The sequence below is a fragment of the Pyrus communis genome, chromosome 6 (genome assembly GCF_041283825.1).
Source record: "Pyrus communis isolate YQ-2024b chromosome 6, ASM4128382v1, whole genome shotgun sequence".
In the NCBI taxonomy this organism is placed as follows: Eukaryota; Viridiplantae; Streptophyta; class Magnoliopsida; order Rosales; family Rosaceae; genus Pyrus; species Pyrus communis.
Window position 1 is genome coordinate 6,611,067 of NC_142570.1, and position 8,314 is coordinate 6,619,380.

Sequence of the window (8,314 nt, forward strand, 5' to 3'; positions counted from 1 at the left end):
TCTCCAAACAGTAATTGAAACACTGGTTCAACATACGATACTTTATTTTTTCGTGCATTAGTTCCACAATGGTCGTGAGAACAGAAAGGCTCTCACACCCCAGGTATAACTCTTGGTTGGCATTTTTTAAATAGTTTTTCATATTGTTCGAACTCTGCACTGTCGATTGGTGTAGGCACGTCATCTTCCCCTTCCTGATTGGTGTTTGTCGATGTAAATGGAAAAACATCATTTATAATATCCAGGACTTGTTCATTAGGATCCACAATAGGTTCAACATTATCCACTCTTGTGGCGTTTGAAGATGAAGCATTGTCTAATTGTTCCCCATGATGGTTCCAAGTATTATATGTCTCAATCATTCCATTCCTTACTAAATGAAATAGAACATTTTCAATTGTCTCTCTTAACGTGTTGTTACACCTCTTACAAGGACACCAGATTCTAGTTGCACTCGAGTTGTGTGTACGTGAAAAGTCAATGAAATCCTCGATTCCATCCAAGTATTCATTCGCGCATCTATTCGGGTTATGTATCCACGTCCTGTTCATAATTCCTTAAACCACAATAACAATACAACAATCCCAATAACTTCATACAAAATGATAATGTCACCTTATGCCTTCGGTAAGGGCCCTATCCCATTCGGGAATGCATAGTCATATCACGTAATTTACGGCTACATCAGATTAGATTTTGACGTGGATGAATTTCGACAGCATCTCGATACAATTCTTCAGGTGTTCGACCTGAAGAACCTACAAAGATGACACGAAATCTCCACAACCGAAACCTAATCCTTCAACCATAAACTACGTGTCATAACTGTGCATTCCCAAACTGTCCAAATAATGGGACAATTCAAGAATTAATTGAACCGCAGTCATGCTTTCGCATCCATGCGTGAAATCCAACTAATCCTCGAACGGGAAATTAAGTTTTACTAAAAATAAAAAACAAGTATGAAGTTAATTTCAATTAACTTCGTACATCACAACACATATTTGTACGTCACGTACAAATTTAACAACATAATATAAATATAATTTCATAACACAATATAAACATAACAAACTAAGTTCAACATAATTTAATTAATTTTATATGTTTAAAAAATAAAATGAAGAAAATACATTCTCAATTGTTCTCCACCAATCGCTAATCACATATAATATCCCTATAGACAACGAAATTAATGGCGTTAGTATGAATTTACATTAATACTTTTACTATAACGACAAAAAAACGCTTACCAGACACACCGAGATAGCTCAATCAACCTAGAGAAGAAGATGGATGGAGTATTATATGATGAAATTGAGAGAAAACGGAAATGAAGGATGTCGAATTGAGCAAAATCGAAGGGATGAGTGCAGAGTCACAATCTGCAATTTTTTTGCAGTTTGCCTCTGCACATGGCTGAATCTAGATTAAAAATGATGAATGATTTTGCATGATGAAACACGTAATTCGTCACGTAAGATATCTTTGTGCGACGAAAAAGGTTTTCGTCGCTCAAATGACATTTGCGCAACAAAAGAGAAACATTCGTCGCACAATGCATATATATATTTATTTATGTTTTTCTTTTCTATTTGTATGTATTATAAATTTTTATTTTATTATAAATAAAAAACTCAAACCTAATTAAACATTAAATTAATTATCAAAACTAATTTACTATCCCAAATAGAAATTATAATTAATGCAAATATTAATACTCATCCTGTCACATCCCGGCCCGGGCGGGACCACTTCCCGGGCCCGACTCCACCGTAGCACGATATTGTCCGCTTTGGGCTTACCATTCCCTCACGGCGGTTTTGTTTTTGAGAACTCACGAGCAACTTCCTAGTGGGTCACCTATCATGGGATTGCTCTAGCCCCCTTCTCACTTAACTTTAGAGTTCCTACGGAACCCGAAGCTAGTGAGCTCCCAAAAGGCCTCGTGCTAGGTAGAGATGAGAATATACATATAAGGATCACTCCCCTGGGCGATGTGGGATGTCACAATCCACCCCCCTTAGGGGCCCGACGTCCTCGTCGACACACCACGACCAGGGTTAGGCTCTGATACCAAATTGTCACATCCCGGCCCGGGCGGGACGACTTCCCGGCCCCGACTCCACCGTAGCACGATATTGTCCGCTTTGGGCTTACCATTCCTTCACGGTTTTGTTTTTGGAAACTCATGAGCAACTTCCCAGTGGGTCACCCATCATGGGATTGCTCTAGCCCCCTTCTCGCTTAACTTCGGAGCTCCTACGGAACCCGGAGCTAGTGAGCTCCCAAAAGGCCTCGTGCTAGGTAGAGATGGGAATATACATATAAGGATCACTCCCCTGGGCGATGTGGGATGTCACACATCCACATAACATATATTTATTCATTAAATTAGATATAAAGTCCACAAAATCTTATTTAAAAAATAAAATAAAAAACAACTCTCATCAACTTCAATCCTCCCTCGCCCGCAACACATCAAACTTCCAATGCCAGAAACTCTACTTGAAAAGCTCATCCACATAAATCCGTTGCTTCTCATCAGTTTCATCAACATCCCAATGAACCTACATTAATGCCAATAATAATAAATTAGTAATTTTAAAAAATATTATGTTTTAACAAAAATAATTGTTCATTATTTACCACAAACTTATGATAACTCTCCCAGCATGAACTTCTTCAACTCCTCAGGAACCTTTTTCCAAGACTCAAACTCAGCAGAACAATCCTCTGCACCAAATTCCCAATGTCATACTTAAATTCGGCGTACTCCTCAGCCAAATTTTTGCCTTCAAAGTATGGCACTTGCTTCCGTCTATACTTCTCTAATCACACAACAACTTTCTTTGTGCCAAAACCTTCTCCAGAATCGGCCATTCTTTTTTAAACAAAAAAAATTTGAAAACTACGCCTCTCAAACCCTAATTATATAGCACTAAGACACCTTTGCGCAATGAACCTCTAAGTCCGTTGCGCAAAATGCGTCATAAATGTGCAATAAATTGGAAGGTTTGAACGCAGTCTGATTGTGCTTTGCGCAACAAACTCATGGATTCGTCGCACAAAAATATCTTACGTGACGAAGGTGCAGTCGCGCAATATATTGTGTGATGAATAAAATAACTGTAATTACAAAGTTTACGTAAACATAGATATCTATGTTTACGTAAACTTTATAATTCTAAAATTAATTAATACTTTAAATATTTATTCTATAAATAATTAATACCTAAAATATTATTCTATAAATAGTTAATAACTTAAATATTTATTCTACAAATAATTAATGGCTTAATCCATACAATTATTTTCAGCATAAGTACGATATTCATTAAAGATTAAAAATACATATAAACCAAGGATAGCTAGGGTGCTTACATTAGGTCTCAATAAAAAAAAACCCAACAGGAATTGAAACCTAATTAAATCCAAATACATAAATTATAAAAATTAAAAAAAATTAAAAAAAAAACTTGAAATTTAAATATTGTCGTACAAAACATAAATTTTAAACTACTATTTGGATGATCTTGCTCCATTCCGCAATACATTATAACGCCACCAATTGTAACCTCCCTCCAACGTATCCTCCAGCAACTTCATCAATTGTTCTTTCGGTTCATCATCAAAAACATACTTACACTGGTACACATATATGCAAATAATTAATTCCAACATATATCTAAAAATTTCACAAACTTCATTATTGATCCATCAACAATATACTTACTAATAGTTCATCCATCACAACCTTCTTCACATTCCCGAGCACATCTTTCCAAGAACACCACTCAGCAGTGGGGCAATTACTCCCCATAGCTACAGCAATCGCATGAGCAAACTCAAAATGCTCTCTCAAATCATGCGAGTTGGCGTCACGCATACTCTTATCATTGTTTTTATCCGCCATCTCAACACGAACAGAATTGTGAAGAATAAGGATAATAGAATTGTGAAGAATAAGGATAGTAGAAGGGCTATTTATAGCAAAGTTAGGATCTTTGCGCAACAAAGGCTTTGTCGCGCAAACATCTGTATTAAATGTCCTTTGATTCACCTGCATTAAATTGTAAAAGTTGATTGGAACTTGCGAGACGAACAATTGGTTGCACAAAAGCCCTTTCGTCACGTAAGTTTTTCGCGCCAAATAAAATTACCCCGCACTGACATTACGTGACGACAACAATTATTAGTCGCGCTAAGTATTCTTGCACGACGAATTCTTTTGTCGCGCACAAGTTTTCTTTTCTTTTCTCAATATATTTTCTATTTTGCACAACAAATATGTTTTTCCATCGTGCAAGTGCGTCTTGCGCGACGAATTGTTGTTCGTCGTGCAAAATGTCGTTGCGCAAGCTGTCTACTAGTGGGAGTGAGTTAAGCCTCACAATGGGCTAGCAATAATGTGGTTCAAATTCACTTTTGGCGAGAATCGAACCCAAGACCTCTCACTTAGGAATACCACTAGACCGTAGTACTACTTTAATTGTCCGACATGTTAATAATTAAAAGAGTAATAATACATTTATCAGAAGTTTTATACTACATTTGTATTATTTCGCTAATTGAGATAAGATCCGTAAATACAAATATTATTCCATGTTTACTAAAAAGATGAGACAAATATGACATAGAAATTATAGCAAGGGTGACATTTAGTGATTAAAAAAAAAAGTCAAATTATTTGTAATGTATCACACGTAACACAATTTTGATGTTTAATTTATATCCTCAACAATATATAAGGAATTCACCTTCAACATTTGAGAGGTAATTGTTTCAAAACTAAGAAACTCTAACTTTCAATTATCTTCATCCTCTAGCTAAGTCGTTTTCTACTCGCATCACACTGGTCACTCACTTATCTTTTACTTCGTGGTTTCTACATACAATTATCGTGATTTTACAACTAGGTAAAATATTTTTCCTCGCAATATTTTTTATATATATATATATGTATTAATAAAATGGTTAAACATGTACAACAATAATATCTATCTAGAAGTTATCTTGAGGTACACTTTTTCTAATGTTGAAAGATGTCACAAAGTCAAGTATCATCTTCTACTATTAAATAAAAATGATATATCTAATTAAATCCCATAGAATTGAAGTGATATGCATCACATCTCATATTTTATTGAAATTGATGAAATATTTTGACCACTTTCTTCTATTTTTACCTTGACCAGTTTCTTCTTTCGGTGGGTCCGTTCGAGCGAGTATATATTCGTTCATGCAGAAAAAAAGTTGAAGTTGCAGTTAATTAGTACTACAGCTACCTAAAAATGCATAATCTATGGACGAACAAAACACAAAAGTAGTACTCTCTTTCACTATATATATATATGGCAGATCAGTGTATGGTAGCATTTATTTTACACAATTTTTGACACATGTTTTTGTGGAACTTACTCTATAATGTATTTTAATGATTTGAATTATCTATCATTTAGAACGTTGTTCATAAATCATCCTTACAGAAAATTAGATAAATTTAAAGTCATTAAGAATTCATTTGTAATGAAGAAAATAGACGAATATGGTTCTATAAAAAAAAAATTTAACCCTTGATTCAACTGTGATATAGTTTCAGATTTTGGTGATTTTTTATAAACACAATTTTTGAGAAAAATCCATAAAATATACGCTTCGATTCGTTGAAATATATTACTATGTGGACCTCGTAAAAACGTATGTAAAAAATGGTGGGGGTACAAAAATGATACTAGGGATCATTCCCATATAATATGTACAAATATACATCTGCAATTTATGCATGCAGTGACTTTATTATATAGTTTCCCTTGCTCAAAAGTAAAATACAAAATAGAACCATATCGAAAATCGGCCGAATTGACTCAGTCCCACTCGCAGCTAAATTGATTTGATCAATCCATTAAATAATTTTTGTAGCTATGACTTAAGCTACTACTTCGCGTGGCTCCTTTGGACAGCTTCTCTTTTACGATTCTCTGTCGCCTCCATTTGTCAATATTTTCGGCTCTAGCTAGTCGTTTTCGAGCTCAACTACAGCTTGTTTATTTATCCTTCTATTATTTTATTTGTTTTTCGCTTTCTAATTTCTTAGTTCGGGAAAAGTATTTTCACAAAAATTCCATGGGAGGTTTACAAGGTTGGGAGTTGACCGCTTACCCCGTAAATTATCGGTTTAATTAGGGCACCTTATTTATACTGCTTAATTAGTTATATAGAGTCAATAGTATGGACTTTTACGGGCTAGCTAGGGTTTTAACTTTTACATAAAGATTTACTGTATAAATGTGTTTTTCGCTCTCATGACTTGGCCGTACTGTAGAGTTCCTGTTATGAAATAGTTCCTGTTTAGGGTTTGTATGTGTGAGATAGAGCAACAGACTTCCTTGTATTTCTATAGCGAGGGATTCATGTATGCTTCAGAAAGTTGTACATATATATCTACGCAATCATGGATTTAATTATTTCAAGTTCGTATATATATATTTGAGTTTATGGAGATCTCACTTCGTGAAATCACACAGTTCGCTAATAAGACCCTAATATTCTAGTTAGAAAAACCTAATTTAGCTTGAAAAGAGTTTGAATAATTTTAAAAGAGTTTACAAATCGTTGTGCATCAACGCCAACAAAGCCATAGTAGCCCAAAAGACAAGGATAATGCGTGTGTCCCCCATAGAGGGATTTATTTGTTCACCCACTTATGATTAACAAACATTTATCATTCGAATATTATAAGTACTGTTCATTCTCTTTATCATCGCCTAAAGATCATATATGCGAAAGGTTATTCAATTTGGAGATCTTTAATTTAGTCATTTATACGCATAAAACAAATAGACGGTTCATCATAAGGACGCTACTCATTACCAAAACTGTTGATTGATTTAATACGTATGGATGACTAAATGATCTCCAAATTGATATTTTTTTTCTTCCATATCTGATCTTTAGATGATGATAAAGAGAAGAGTAATGCTAGGGAGACTAAATTTGTAGACAAAATTTACAAACTAAATGACGTGTCACCAATATAAATGAGCACATTTATCAAGTCTGAAGTAATAATCCAATCATCAAATTTCATGTCATTTAGTTTACAAAAAATTTTCTGCAAATTTAGTCTCCATATATTCGGACGGTAATGTTAATTGTAAGTGGGGTGAGGAACACAAGCATTATCGAAAAATTATTCAATTTGAGATCTTTTCATCATTCATATACATAAAACCAAAGGACGGTTCATCATAAGAATGCTAAGCTAAAACTATTGATTAGTTTAACACAAGTATGTATAACTAAACGATCTCCAAATTGAATTATTTTTTTTCCAAATATATTCTTTAACTAATGATAAAGAGAGTGAATGGTTCCATTTATGATGTTCAGATAGTAAAAGTTTGTTAATCGTAAACGGGAGGACAAGTAAGTCCTCTATAAAGGGACACGATCATTATCCAGAAGGTAAATAAATAGACACAGTAATATTCATTGTTATGTATCAATTTACATAAATGAAGGAGCCAAGATACTTTCATATGTATATATTATGCCTCGGGGAGCTATTCAAATGACTTTTAATGAGCATTTTGCATTTCTTATTAGCCTGAAAGCTCTCAAATGAGCAATTTTTAAGGGATGCAAATATTCATCTTGACGGGAACATGTAAATTTATATCTATATTTGCAACTTTAGAAGGTGGGCCCTGCAAGTTGAAGAGAAAATAAGAAAGCTATTATGTAAACCAAGAGCGAAAATGAATGAGATACAAATTTACACAAGGACGCCAAATTTATAATGAAGCAAATTTCCACGCCAGGTTGGAAGGTTTTTGAGTTCCAGCTGACTCTGTTACTGTCAGGAAAAAAAAGACTTACATGAAATAGAAACACCAAATAGCAAACGGATTCATCTTGTGAAGATAGGCTGGAAGGGTGTTTGAGTTCGAGGTCGAGCTGATCCTGTTGATGTCTTCACTAGGAAACTAATAAGGCGCAAAATTTGAGCTCATGAGGATCGTAGATATATTTTTTGTTACACGAGAGAGGATCATAATACTCTTTGATCTCTTTCGTGTAGGCTAAAGCAAATTACTTCTCTTTCTGGTCAAGTTTAGAATATGTCAACTTAAGAACATTAATTATTGATAGCTAGAGCCAATATCCCATGAAAAATCAAATTCCGGTTGAAGTTGAGAATATCCACAAATAATAAATTTACTTGCTAGAATCGAGTGTCTGACAAAATGGAAAATGACAAACATTATTTAAAGCAAGAGAAAATACTAAAATGCTTTAAATATTGTCATGG